We start from the raw sequence: 16,301 nt of genomic DNA on the forward strand, positions 1-16,301 counted from the left end.
CTCTTCTTAAAGGAAGGGGAATTTTAGATTCAGCACTAACATTGTTTCAACGGCTTGAAGTCCATTTTTCTTTTGGCATCATCTATGCTATATCTATGAATCATACAGCTCAATAGCCTTTAATGCGTGTTTTTCTATTACAACCGTAACCTAAGGTTATTGGTAACGTTATCATTTCTATTTGCCATTTGTGTAGTTTTAGAACTTCTGGGAAATGTCAACAGTAGTTTTGACTTGATTTTTCTAGCCTTTAGCAAAGTTCTGGTCAGGTTCATCACTTGAAATGACCTCTTGTTTCGGTTGTGAACACTTTGCTGTGTAGCTAAGTACATGCACATTGTTCTGAACTTCAATCTAAGAATATATGCGCTAAATGTGTTCAATTAAATATGAGATGTTTTGTTGTGCATTGCAACATATTGCATTACTGAGCTCAGAAGTGTTTACTTGCCTTCTAACAAGATGTACGTCCATAAGGCCTTTGAAGTGCCAACAAGCCGTTGCTTTTTGTTCAGTTATGAATTGTTTTCTCATGTATACAGATCTAAAACCCAGGCTAAGTGTAAGAATGTATTGGGCGCGTTGAATGAGCATAATGGATGAGCTATAGTGGGGATTGTACAACAATCGTTTCAAATGAATCCACTGATAGTGGAAACGTGTTTTTACACTGCATAGATATGTAGTCTTTAGATATGTAGTCTTTCGTGTTCAGGAATGAAGTTTTAGAGGTGTTTCGTACAATTTTTAAGGTAAGGGGAATTTTATATTCAGCACTAACATAGTTTCAACGGCTTGAAGTCCATTTCTCTTTTGACATCATCTATGCTATATCTATGAATCAAACAGCTGAATAGCTTATAATGCATGTTTTTCTATTATGACTGTAACCTAAGGTTAATGGAAAAGTTATAATTTATATGTGCCATTTTTTTGTTTTAGATCATCTGGGAGATGTCAACAGTAATTTTCATTTGATTGTCCTCTACGCTTTTAGCACAAAGTAATGCATCCATGTTGAAATAAATGAAGATAAATATCAAACGTTCTTAATAATTTTTTTATTGTCATAGAGGAGTTCCAATTGGAAGTCAATTTTCTTTTTCGATCCAAGCTTATTGTAAGGGAATGTAGATGTCAATGATCGCTTAACATAGGAAATCAAATTACATATTTTTAAAGAACCAGCGTCCGCACCTAGGCCCAGAACCTTGCATTCACATGCTTGGTCAATGTCATTTGAACATCAGGCTGCAAACATTCCTTTGCCAGTATGTTGCTGGATTTTCCAGACTTTGTTTTATATTTGACAGTGTAGTGGAATATGTAAATAAAGGCCTACCTATGCAGCACATCAAACCTACACAAAAATACAACCTGTGGAAACCCATCTAAAATAGACACAGAAGAGAAGAGATAAACAAGCCCATTTAGTGGCAGGCATTCCACATAGGCCCATCAGGGAATGACAGCTACATATTAATTTAGCCAAAACAAATCATTTTTAGGCAAGCATACATTGCAGTTTGCATCAGCACAACAAATATCGAAAAGGTTGTTAGAGTTATGAAATACAGGAGTGCTGTCAGTTTACATTGGCTAAACACAGTGCATGAGAGTTCCAAATTTAGACAGCTTTTCTCTCCCTCACTCTGAGCATGAAATAGCCGGCAAGAAGCCTTTATGGAAAAACACACGCACGCACGCACGCACGCACGCACGCACGCACGCACGCACGCACGCACGCACGCACGCGCACACACACACACACACACACACACACACACACACACACACACACACACACACACACACACACACACACACACACACACACACACACACACACTATACATATTATATACTACATTACACAGCCATGGTAGTGGCTGTGTAGTTATGGTTAAGTTGCTGTTTCCATAGGAATAGCAATTTCTGGGCTTATAACTCTGCTCCCCCTGGACAAATCCTCACCAAACTTTGCAGAAAAAGTATATGGCCCACCCTTAATTCATTTGCAAAGTTTGGTGATGTTTGGGCCAGGGGGGGGAGTTATAGGGGGGTCCCAAAATGTCTTTTTTTCACATTGACTGAATGGGGGGAAAATTTTGCGCACGCCTACAGCCCAAACCGCTGGACGGATTTTCACCAAATTTGCGGCAGGAGCTTGGTCCCGAAAGCGTGCTTTTGTAAATTTGGTCACAATCCATCCAGTAGTTTTCTTTAAAATGACCAAAAAGTATGTCTCAAAAAATGAGTGATATCTATGTCCGCTCCACGGTCACACTTCCCTGTTCGCTCCGCAGACAAGATAACGATTGGCTAATCGGCAGCGTCATGTCCGCGGACATGTGACGCGTTCATTAATTGGACGTTGAAGAGCGTGAAGTGCGTCAGATTATTCCGATGCGCCTGCCATCTTTCAGCTGTGTGTTGGTGACTGCGGACATCGCCACTAAAACATATAAAAAAAGTAAACATTGCACTTGTTAAACTTAGCAAATACTGTCTCGGAAGGTGAGGGTTGATGAGGCTGGGATGGGATGTGGCAGCAGGAAGAAAAAAAATGGTGTTTTCTTGTCACAAAAGGCATACGGTACATTTTAAGTTGTTGCAGAATATAATGTCCGTAAAGTACAGGCAAAGTATTACTGTGTCTGTGTTACAATGTATTTAAAATAACATTGCAGTCAAACTGGCGCCCAGGATTCTGAAATCTGAGGCAGCCACCTGCACTGTTTGATGGAAACAGCGGGTCTGCAAGTGTATGGGAGTACCGGTTCTCATGAATGCGTTGAGCCATGTTGTTGCAAAGTGAGAACGTATTTGGATTCAGCGTGAAGGTCAATAGCTTTGCTTTTTTGGTTGCGAGCTCAGGAGGCCCACGCATGGGACTGAACCCATAACGATCAATTGTTTTTTGACCTTGAGCGAAAGGGAATATTCAGTAAGAATGCAGGGAGCGGAAGTTTGCAATAAGGACAATTTGATAAGGTTATGCATACCAAACGTTTCTAAGACACATGTAATATCAGTTCATGAAGATTCTTTGGAGCAAGCATATTGCAGTCAGAGTTCCACAAAGAGAATGGAGACGGTCAATATCGTGTTAGTTTGCTTTTGACGACTCTACACCGGAACGAGATTTAATTTTTTATTGCCTGAACATTAATTTTGGCAATGTAACTGAAGTACTATTTTTTGTGTCGTTGTCATTTTGTTGTACTTATGGGGAGTGCACAATCTCGCCGTTTGCAGACTACCACTAGATTCACCCATGTTCAACGCTAATATGTCTTTAAAATGTCATGTATGACCACATCGATGTGTGTTTCAGTTTCCACGTTCTTTTTGTCTTTTTTGAAATTATTTGCTGTGTGTAGTATTCGTTAGTTTAAACTGTATGCCGATTTAAGAAACCAATAGATGTATTGTAATAAAGGGTGGGTATTGACATGTATTTTCTGGTATGTTTTCCAAACAGTTACTTGTTGCCTTACTGCGATTGCCATGGATTCCAGATGCCAAGTGATGGCTTTTTTGGACGTCAGAGAACAAAAAAAGAGGGAGCTAGACATGTGATGCCATCAGTGATGTCATCAATGACATTTGTGATGTCATCTTTGATGTCCTGGATGTTAGTTTTAGCAGTGCACGGTGGTGGTGCGAGTTATGGTTGCTTAGCTTACCATAACTGGTGAATTTCAAGGGTTTTTCGGTTTTACTTGGAACCATAACATCCCGTTAACAAAGTTTTTTAGCTGAATTTCATTGGTTGTTAGTAGCGCAACTTAACCATAACGTCCCTTTAACAAAGATTTTGTTATTGAATATAAAAAATAATCATTTGTTTTCTAGGCTCGATTAGCATCATATCATTTTAAATAAAAAAGTCTATAGGAAGAGCATTAATTATTTCACTAAATGCAACACACACACAGGATAGAGGTGAGTCAGTTTCTCTTCAAACACACAATCCTTCTCTCAGAGCAAGATATTAGACAATTCATTCCAGAGTTTGCAACATCGCACAGACAAGCCTAATGACACGCAGAAATTGGCAGCGCAACAATTAAGAATGAATACAGCTGTTTCACACAGGAGTTTAGCTCCCAACAGTGAACGATGAATACAACTTTAAAAAGATAGTCACCCTGGAGGCGAGGACATGAAACGGTGCACTAATTAGCTGAGATGATGCAAGCTTATCAAGTCACACTGCCACATTTTAGAGGAACTATAAAAAAAAGTGTGTTCTCAGGCCAGAAACCTGAAGGCCGTGTTCTGTCAGAAAAGGGGAATGGACAGAAATGTTCATAGAGATAGAATGAGCACAGTACCACACCTCCATCTATGGACTAAATAAGCATGTGCAATACCTCTTTTTCTAACACATTGTTATGTAGAAACCCTTATTTGCAGCACAGGCTTTCAAGAGATATTGGGAAACACAGACACCTCCACATGAATGCTGTATTAATAAAAGACAACATGTGATGTCACGCCATACAAAATGTACATTATTTATACCATAGCATTAACCAAGAGCCTATGGGAAATGCAGTAATTCATAGTTAAGACACACTGTTTGAATGCATTAGGAAAATATAGCCATTTTGTAATTATGTGCACTGTACTAACACATTTGTATGAGTATGAATGAGCCAAGTTCACTGGCAGCTAAGCCCTGCATGTAAGGTCAGAGGCAGGACAAGATGACTCATTGGAATAGGAAAATGGTGTGCAAGTAAGTTTCCACCGAGTTACAAATGTAACATAGATCTTAATGTCAAAGAATAGTGTTTTGATGCCAACCAGCAGAAGAGTCCAGACGGAACTAAAAAGTAATTTTTTATGTGTCACAAGGCTTATATCACACACAGATAATTGGTTCTAACAACTGTTTTCATATCACTCCACTGTTACGCTTACTGAGGCAACCAATGGAAATTGCAATCTAATTAGCTACATGTGTCTAATGTTTTTCGATCAATCCTAACTTGTGTGAAACAAAAAGACTTCATTCGAGATGAGCTAACCTGTACATCTGATATTGGACAACATGTTTAGAATAGGCCAATGAAAATGTATATTGAGTAGAACTATTTATGTCATAAAATACACGAGCCAATCAAGAAGACACAGTGCCCAAAATAGTTGCTTTTTTGCTTTCTGTAAAATTTAATAAAAGCCAGTCGGTCATTCAGTCAGTAAAGCTTTATTCGGCAAATTTGCCCTTAGCACACACAATTGAATACAAAAAAGAATAAAAAAGGGATTACATTAGTTACATATACAAAATTAGACAATTCACTGTAGTTACAAATATTTAATTTACCAATAAAATCTAGTGGATAAAAACCCAGCAAAATTAATCAAATAGTTAAAAATGAAATCCTACAAAGCCAAGCTCAGTGGGTACATGTAGCTATACATTACACATCATTCACTTGAGCAGTGGATTTGCAAAGGTTAATAGCTTCTACCGTAGTATTCACAAATGCTTTTCTAAACAGTGATATCAGATATATTTTTCTCAGATCACTTTAGCACATGCAGAGTAGCAGGAAATGAGTAACAGACTCACAATCTAGGCCACACATTGGGCACATTTTGGAATTGCCAACCCTCCAGCTACACGTAAAGGTTGTGACCTGCAATGTACCAACCCTGAACTCCAGGAATAAGGTACGCGCACAGGCTGGGGTTGTTAGATCCAAGTACCTCTCTCCACCTAGTGATGTTTTCAGAGATACATATGCTCGTCCCACTTTCAGTTTTAAGCATGAGATTATAAGGCATTCTTGCGTACCACATTTGGAAATCAACTTAACATAACTTTTTAGACTACACAGAATGTTGTACGGATTCTGCCATAATTCACCCACACCAACCGATTTCAGTTGATGTTTAATGTGAACCAACCATTGAAGGGATCGTCCACCAGGGTGGTTCATCAGATCAAAAAGTGCTTCTTGATACTTTTCCAGCTCAGGTGACGCCAAGAGCCTAATCCAAAAAAAAAAAAAAACAGATTTACAGACCAATTGGTCAATAATAGGCACAATCCCGCATTTCATTGAAAGTGGGGCACTTGGGAAGCTACACGGTACTCTAAGTACCTTTTTTAAGAATGTATTCTTCGCTACTCCCAGATTCAAGCCATTAGTGTGGGGCCAGTTCTCCACTCCATAGAGTGCCGCTGGTATGGCTTGGATGGTATAGATATCCAAATCAGTGTACACAGATTGCTCTCCGTGTGAGACAAAGAATTTATTGAGGCTGCCACTATTTCTTTCCATAATGCTCTGTGACCTAGTGGACTGTGCTACCCATGAACTAGTGTCTGTATACCTCACTCCCACGTAATCTTAATATGTAACGTGTTTGAACAGAGTGCCATAAATCTCCAAACGAAGAACCACAGGTTTGGAGGATAGCTCAGGGGCAATGTGCTCGCATTGGAAGCAATACGACCGGAGCACCACATGTTTGATCCACAGGTCCGCACTTAGAAGCCTCTGGGTATTTAGCGTGTTATAAATAACCTATCATATCATATCATATCTCCTAGGTCTAAACACTAGCACCTTGGTCTTGCTCCTATTTGGGGTCTGACCCAGCTGCGAACACATACAAATAAAGCACTCAAAACCATGGGAGATGTAGCCAACAAAATAGAGTCATCAGCAAATAATAAATCTGGATAGACATCCGTACCAATATTAGGTGGTCCAGCCTTCCCCCAGTGCATTCTGCCACCAGGTCCAGGATAATATAAGCCTGTACTCACACCATTACACATTTAATGTCTGTGGATATTTCTCTACTTAAGCAGTTTGCCATACATGTTTGATTTTTCAATGTGCAGTAGCTGTGCTGGAGATGAGGTGGACAAATAGAAAGGGTAGGAGATTGTGTGACTTATGCAAATGGTGGCTGCTGCAAAAGTAGCCCTAAGATGCTACGCAGTCAGCAGAGCCTAGGAAAAGTATTGCAAAATATCAATGGTTAATTCATTGAATCAAAGGATGCAAGGAATATTAGTGGATGACAGCCAAAAGCACATCTTACGATCAGGGGGCTCCAGAACTCAATATTATTGCAGCCATTTCCAGACGATTATAAACCGATTACGCTAATTACCTGCGTACAAATTTAAAACAGGGCATGCACGACCTCTCAATTTACATATCAAAAACAAGTTAAGTATTGATAGGGGAAAGGTCCAAGTTGCACAGCAGGAAGCCAGTATAGTTATTTTTTTAAGATGTCTTCTATTAAGAGCCCCTGATTATTTTAGATTGTTTAGATTGTGTTTGGAAATGATTTCCGGAAAATATATTTCAAATTGCTTGATCTGGAGATGCAGAGTTTATGCCTCTATTGCAAACATGCTTTGGTTCAGGAGCGGGGCTGAAAATCATGTTTTTTCTCTGGACTTTGGAGTAAATAGACAGGCAGCTATATTGAGTGGGAAATTGTATGCCTCTTACATAGAATAAAAGATGCTATTTTAGACACTTACATTGTGGAAGTAGTTCTTGAATATAGGAATACAACCGTGGATGATCCACATAATTAGAGATATCCACTTACAAAAAAGCTCTTCTACTTAAAAGAGGAAAGGAGAGAAAGCCTCAGATAAATTACAGATCAAATAAATTACTGCTGGGGTGTGTGTGTGTGAAATCCCCATCCATTTAATGCATTAGACCAGTAGACCATCCGCAACTGTTTTGTCAGCATTGCCGCTTTGCATTGTGAATTGGGCATCTTAGATTACCATGCTTAAAGTATTTAATTTATTTATTTTAGTTTTCATTTATAAAGCACACAAACAACCCAGAGGCATCGAGGCACTGTTAAGGACCAATTGCTTGCAATAAACAGAAATACAGGTGGCAGACGGATAGGACACAGGTACAAAATAGAAAGGATCCCAGACTAGGCAAACAGCCAAGTTTTGAGGGATCTCTGAAAATACCCAGAATGACGGTTCAGCTGTCAAGGTGGGTGGCAGAGAGTTCCACTGGTTGGCTGTGATATGGGGGAAGCTCAAACCTCAGGCTTTGCACCTTTTACATTGGGCTGTAGGTGGTGATGAGCGTATTGCGTCCTAGTTGCCCTGTATGAATGGGTTCTGGCGATTTTCTGTGAAATGTGGGGGGGGCAGTGTTCGAGAGGCACTTATGGGTAATGGACAAGGTTTTAAAGGCAATATGTTTGCGAATTGGCAGCCAGTGTACTGCTCTCCTGGCTGCAGAGATGTGTTCCCTTTTGGGAATGTTAAGGGCTGCTCTTGGAGCTTTATTTTGTATTACTAGCATCTTCTGGAGGTTTTTGGACGAGCTGCCAGCGAAAAGGATGTTACAATACTCTACCCTAGAACTAATGACTGCTTGTGCAATGATTACATAACTATCTTTAGCTAGAAAGGTTCTCAATGCATTTAGCAGTCTGTTTTGTATAGGCTGCAGAGGAGGCGATCGTGTTCACTTGGCGGGACAAGGAGAGGTTGGCTTCAAGGTAGAGACCTAAGGTCTTCCCTGAAGAAGAGACAGGGACCAGTATGTCGTTGATATAGAACGCAGAATGTTATGTTGTTATGTTATGTAGAATATTGGTTGTTAAGTTTTTTTAACACTGCAGGGGGCCCTACCAGCAGGATCTCCGTTGTGTCCCGTTCTGGCAGAAGCGGTACACCGACACCCAGGCCTGAATGGTGGAGTATGCGACATTGAGGTTGTTGGAGTCTTCAGCATAGTTACTAGTGAGCAAGAGGAGAATTTGTGTGACGTCAGCATAGTTGGTGTAGTGTATGCCGATGGAGTCCATAGTGTCAAAGAGGGGTCGGTGAAGATGTTAGAGCATGGGGATATGCAAGATCTTTTTGGTACCGCACATAGAATGGTTGTTGACGAGGCGCTAGTGTTTTCAGTAAGAAAGTGACAGTATTGCTAGGCCTGTAGGTGTTAGGGACTGCAGGGTCTAGGGAGGGTTCTTTTAGTAGAGGAAGTACCCAGTCTTCCTTGAGGCTGGAGGTCACTATTCCTGCAGTAATAGAGGCATTCATAAAGGTAGTGATGAATGGTGCTAGGAATTCTGAACAGTCCTTGATGATGGTGGTGGGACAGACAATCCCTTTGCACCTTATGCTGAAGACAACCTCCTCTTGAACCAGTACAAAGTGGACTGCAATACCTAATAACACACTGGTAGAGTACTGAAGATTAATTTCATTAATCATTAATACTGCTAAGTGGTCTTTGCCAAAAGTTACACATATGTCAATTTGTATCTCACTTCAAATAAGTTAGTGCGAGCTAGGGATATTAATCACTAGGATCATAGTTGTCCTCAACTGTCACATTTCATAGGAGGACTACCTGACAAAGCTGATTATGAATGTTAAATGTATGTACGGTTGAGGTGATTTACCAAAAGAAAAGAAGTGATGGCTGGAAGGTTTGGAATTAATCCTAACCTCTGGCATTGCTCTGGGCAACCCTCCATATGCAAATCCGGCTGGGTCCCTCCCCAAAAGGCTCAGACCAGCTTGAACTGCTTGGTCACATCCTTTCTGCACAAGACCAAAAGCATCCCCAAACATGTTTCGGCCTTTTACAGTTGGGGTGGTCTGGAAAGTTCCCCATGATGAAGATGGGTTCATGTTGCATGCATCCTATTTGTGACTGGGGATGCGGTAAACTGGGTGCAATCTTGCAATTTCATATGTATCCAATGAAGTTAAATGTGAATGGGATATGTGTCACTTTAGTGTTACTTTTTTTAAAAAGTTGATATAAATTAGATTTGCAAGCGTGTAGAAAGATGAAATGCTAAAACCACAAAATGAAATATAAGCACGGTTCAGACAAAACGTGCTATGGAGTGCCCCGAAGCTGGCAACGAGGAGTTTCAGAATGTGCATGAGAGGACGGGTGGCCTGTCATGAAGGAGTCACTGTGGAGGAGAAACAACAGTTTTAAACATGCATGCACACTGAGATACACATATAGGGAATTTATAAATCTACATGTTGTCACAGGTTATTACATGGCACGCTCCAGCCAGGGAACTCCTTCCCCTACCATGAATGTGGCCCACAATAAAACGCTTTTTATTTTTAATACACTGCAGATTCTTTTGAGTAGGCCTCCAAGCCTTCTAGCATCCAACCTCCACAAACACCTTGTGTCAGAATGGACTAGGAACCAGGCCAATGTGTATTAATAAGATATTTTATAAATGTATTATTCAATTTAAATGGGGATCATCAAAATACAACAGCCACCAAAATTGTCACAACACAAATGCAATATCCTATTTAGAGCGACCAAGTGGAAATGGGCTGTTACTCTAGCTTTTGTTATAATGACAAAGAGGAAAATACAATTCGGTTGAAATAGACTGTTACGCTCACTTTTGTTTCAATGACAGGAAAATAACAATTCCACACAAAGTGATAGCACCTACAGTTAAGCACTTCCCCCTGCAACACACACCCCCAAACATCAATTTGGACTTGATTCCTTTGAATGGAAGGCATTGGCAAAGAGTAGGAATATAGAGGGAAAATCGGTTTTGGGGTAAAGCCCACCACCACAAGATGGGAAGCCAGCAAAGAAAGGGAAAACCCGTTTTTGGAGCAAAATGGAAGAATGGGATTTTCATTATTTCTCAAAACTGCTAGTGGACAGAATAGAAGAAAATTCATATTGCTAAACTTAGGAGATAGGCAACGTTTTAGAGAATACTATTCAGCACACCAGGGCAAAATAAAAATGAATAAGGAAAATCGGTTTTGACAAAAAGCAAATGCAAAGGGAAAATACAGTGGCACATGGAAATTTGTTTATACTGGGGCTTACAATCAGTGGTCGAAGTGTGCGAAAAGAAGTAGTGGAACTATGTTCCCTACCGGCCTGCACCGCTCCCCACAGACCTCATCGCCGCGCCCTCTTCCATGCACAATAAAAACCCCAAAAAGCATGCACCTGCCGTTTAAGGAAACGTCCTGTGCAGTGCACTGAAAGTGAAAGTTTCAACTTCTTCCTACACTTTTATTTTAAAACTAAACCTTTCCAGAACGGTTTCTTTTTAAATTAAAAGTATAGTAACGGTAAAACTTTCTTAAAAGAAGTAGAGGAGCACCGCTCCCGACCGCTCCCGCCTACTTCGACCACTGCTTACAATGACAGGTAGGCTCTGAGAAAGGGGTAACTTACAATAGGAAAATAGTTTTTCAGTGACAAGGACAGAGACTCATAACAGGTAGACTTCTAGGCAAAAGGGATTGCTGACAATGGGAACAACGGTTTGGGTTTAATAGGACAGATGCAAATAGGAATTAGTTTGGTAATGCACACAATACAAGGACACATTTGGTTTTTAGTTACAAGGAGAATAATTATTTTGAGGCAACACTTTACTGACTATAACAATTAAATTAAAACACCAGGAATGAGATGGTTGATTTCGAATTGCAACCATCATGAACCGTGAATTTCAATGTGAGAATGAATTGATTTACTTGAAAAAATACTAAGGATTTACACAGACAACAGAGAGGTTTTTCAAAGGAGATATGCTAGCATACACAGGAAAAAAAGAGATTGTTCTATGGGGAGATGACTAAATTACATGGGCAGTTGGGGTTTTCAATGCGGAAATATTGGATGCACTGCTACAAAAATGAAGGGTTTATGCAATTTAGGGCTGGGCGTTATATGCTACTTACATTGCAAGCCTTGGTTTAGGATTCAGGAAACCAGCTGGATCGCAGGACACTCTGGACAGATAGGGCAAGAGATCTGGTCACTGCACTCTCTAGGATGGTAAGGTTCAGCAGCCTTCTCTCCATCCTCCTTCTCCTGTCTCCCTGGATTTTGTGTGTCCTGAGTCCTAGTACAGTCCCCCTTATATAGCTTATATAGCCTACAAAGGCACACCTAAGACGGCTCTCCCTGTCATGAGCCTGTCACAAGCCCACAGAGCCTAGGGCTAGCCTCTATGCGTGGATCCTACCTGCGTGTAGGCAGACTCGACCCTGCCAAGCCCTACCTATGTTAGTTATGACGACTGTCCAAGCGATCCGCTAAGGAACATTCGAATTACTGTCTTAATTCTCTGTGCAATCCCGCTTCAACACAGCCTAAACTATCTGTGCATTATATGGGTGTACACTGCCAGCACAAACTTGCTCACGAACCTTGCTCACTGCCACAAAGTGTTTACCTATTATTATTGCATGCCCAAATGTTGCCTCTGCACGTACGTATGTTGCCACCTTCACTTAGTGCATCTATTGTTAATTACCAGCACTTGCCTTACGTATAGCGAACAGTGTTACTTACTTGTTGGAAGTTGTTCAAACACTTTGTATTTAGTCTCTATGCATATCATACCACTGACAGCCCTTTAGCCAACTGCCCAAATCACTTACCTACCAGACTAAATTAGACTATACCCGACTAGACAAATTTCAAGAGTACTGTAAATATAGCAAACTGCTTTAGCCATTGTGTCTCATGTATTACAAATTACCTCTGTTCCACGCCTTTTTTCAGACAGACATGCAAGAAATGTGATTTTTTTTAATCTATTGTGCACGCGTATAGCTAATCGTGTCTACTGATTTTGCCATATGTAGCAATTAGCTCCTAGCCGTTTGCTCCATGCACTGACAGGATAACTATAAAAAACTTGATTTTAACCTATGGCGTCCTACATTGCTAAACTGCATTTGCCCATTTGCACCAGTTCAAATGCATTGACCTACTAACTCAGTGACATTCACAACTTCAACTCTTGGTGCATATTGAAGTGTATCCTCACGTTATATCCCACTCAAAGCCAAAATCGAAATAGCCTAATTACACATCCAGATTGGATTCATGCTATAAAACCTTTTACCAATGGCACTTTTATCCTGCTTAACTAAAATTGCACTAACTCTGCTTTGCAAACTTGGACTACATTGCTGTACAATTATCATGCGCATGTTAGATTAGCATACTTATAATGACATTGTACTAACTATGAAAACTCGACTACTCTGACGCATGACTACCTTACTTAGATTAGAGCAACCTATTAAAAACTTGCAACGGTCCCATGCATGGCAGATCTGCCCCCCTTGCTTCAAAACCTCCCACTCATGTCAAAACTAGCCTAACTGAATTTACCTACACTACACCCATTCATTACTAGCCATAAACCGCCATAACAGATGCACCAAGTCCATATCTGTCTACCTCAGCCTACATTAGCGACTAGCCCTAGACTGGACGACACCAACTCACCCTTACCTCTACACTGTGTCCTATCTAAAAATGATGCACAATAAAAAATAAATGGTGGCCCCATCTAATGCTGCTTATTGCAATAATAACTTTCTTAGACATGGCCCAAATTAAATATGCACCTTGTCCCACATCCGATAGAAATTCCAGGCTACGAGCAAGACTCCCATACCTCTATGAGCCTAAAACTACCAACAAGTACCCTAATATTCAATTTAACTACAAATTTAACACCTTGCACTGTGAGCAATCCCTCACACAAACGAATGGCACCTGCCACTCACAAACATCATACACTAGCCTCCATGGAACCACAGAAATTACCTACTACCACCACGATATCTGTAGCTCTAATCAATACCAGATCTGTAGTGGCGCACGCCACTGAAATAGCTGATATCCTAACCTCTGATAAACTAGAACTCCAAGCGATCACAGAAACTTGGCTGCACGAAAGAGCGAGCCCAGCCCTTACACTACCCATACCAGAAGATTATCACCTAATCAGAACGGACAGACCTCATGCCAGAGGAGGTGGACTAGCCATCATTGCTAAAACTGACCTTGAAATAAGATTATCAACATCACTCCCGCAGAAATTTTGCAAACTACTGACGGCTAAACTGCCCATATCCTCCCATCGCACCTTAACCATCCACCTAATATACAGGCCACCAGGGCCCATCGGCACATTTGAAGAAGACCTTTCCAGCCTCCTAGCAAACAACACCAAAGACTCCTCTCAAATTCTTATTAGCAATTATGCTCAGTGAACACAACCTCAACCAAAAAATCCTCGCTCCATCTCACGTTAAAGGCAGAACTTTAGACTGGGTAGCCACTCTGAACTGCCCTACTATCATCACTAAAATCAGGCCCCAACCTTGGATGGACCACCACCTAATAAACTTCTGCCTTACTCTAGACAAACAAATAGCTAAAGTCAAAACTATGGCAGATCCTCTCCCCACCAGATCAAAGAAGGATATTATTCCTGACAAACTTTTACCCCTCCTCCTCCCAACCATTAATGCTCTCCCAGGTAACTCTGATCCTTATGCCTTGGTGGATCTCTATAACATCACCATGACCAGAACCCTCGACACTATTGCACCCCTCAAGTTACGCAAGAGTAAACAGCAAGCTCACCTCAATAAATTGCAACTTAAACTCCTGGCAAATAGTTACAAGAAAGAAATTATATGTACTAAAAAATATCTCTTCAATGAAAGAATTGCCAAAGCTAGATCCAATACCAAGGAACTGTTTGTGATCCTTTGGGAATTAGAATCACCTATACCTCCACCTGACAATTTACCCAAAGATAGACAATGGTGCTCCAGCATTCAGAACGCCTTAGCCAACAAAATTACAACACTGAAAACTAAAATTGCCCTTAAAAAAGCCTCCTTGCCCCCTACCTAGTTATTAACTACCAACCCTTCTACTAACGATAAGCCCAGCCTAGCACCATTCATATTTTCCATCCTGGAGACTGAAAAAATCATTGCTTCCTTGAAGCCATCTAACTGCAAAGGAGACAACTGTCCTGCCCAAATAATTAAGGATGCTGCAAGAGATTTAACCCCCTTTATTGCAAAACTAATTAACATCTCCTTTTCATCTAACACAGTCCTGAGTAACCTAAAAGAGTCGTGGGTATTACCTCTCCTTAAGAAATAAATGCTAGACCCTTACATCCTGACTAATTACAGGCCCATCACCACAGTCCCTTTCCTCCTCAAGATAATAGATAGAGCAGCCTATCTTCAAATTCAAAATTATTTTGAGATTAACCAGCTCCCGCCAATCTGGATTCAGACCACAAAATGGTACTGAGACGGCTTTAATAGACCTTAAAGCACAAATTGATGAGGTTAACGATAAAGGAACCACTGCCATGCTGCTCCTCCTTGATCTGTCAGTGGCCTTTGAGTTGGTGGACCATGCAGTCCTATGCAATCACCTAACATCGGCTGCCCACTTCTCGACCGAACCCACTGCCTGGGTCAAGTCATTCCTGGACAACAGAACTATGCAAGTCTTTTCCTCTTTGGCATTGGCAGACCCTATTCAAACAACATGTGGCATCCCACAGGGTTCCTGTGTCTCGCCTACTATGTATAATATTTTTACCAAGCCCCTATTTGACAAATTGTACGGATTGGGTGTCACCTAAACAAATTATGCAGATGACACCCAGATCAACATTCCCCTTTCGGGCAATTTCGATACTGATATGGCCTTGGTAAATGAAATATACACCCTCATTTATGCATGGATGGCAACCCATGGCCTCTGCCTGAATGACGACAAAACAGAGATACTGATTCTTGGATCAGCCTCTAACCTAAAAAAAAAACTTGACACTAAGTACTCTGCTTTCAACATAGATGGCAACATAATTACAGTAGCCAAAGAAGTAAAGACACTTGGCTTCTACCTTGACTCTACCCTAACATTAAATAAGCAGGTATCTCTGCGCCTCTTCGACTGCCTACACGTGTAAACTTATCAGATCATGTAGGCCATTCCTCACACAAGCTAGCTGCATTATCGTAGCAAATGCCTTAATATTATCCAAACTTGATTACTGCAATGCTCTATATCTGGGGGCAAATAAATACATAATCAACAAAATGCAGATACTGCAAAACAGCGTCCCTAGAACGGCTTTGAACTTCCCAACCAAGGATCACGTTTCCAACACAAGGAGAGACCATAAATCGCTCAAAATTAGTGATAGGATCCTCCTCAAAACTGTGTCACTAACCTTCAATGCCTAAACAATGCAGCCCCACCTTATCTAACAGAAAGAATAACTCGTAGAATGTCCACCCATCCCTCCAGAGTGGCAAACTCCTTCTGCCTACAAGTACCTAGATTCAGGCTAAAAAAAAGGGTGGGACAGTTTCGCTGTAAAAGCTGCCCAGTACTTGAATGTACTCCCTCTTGAGCTTAGAACAGATCAGTCCTGCTACGCTTCAGACGTAA

The sequence above is a fragment of the Ambystoma mexicanum genome, chromosome 10 (assembly GCF_040938575.1).
Source record: "Ambystoma mexicanum isolate Mex_15411 chromosome 10, UKY_AmexF1_1, whole genome shotgun sequence".
In the NCBI taxonomy this organism is placed as follows: Eukaryota; Metazoa; Chordata; class Amphibia; order Caudata; family Ambystomatidae; genus Ambystoma; species Ambystoma mexicanum.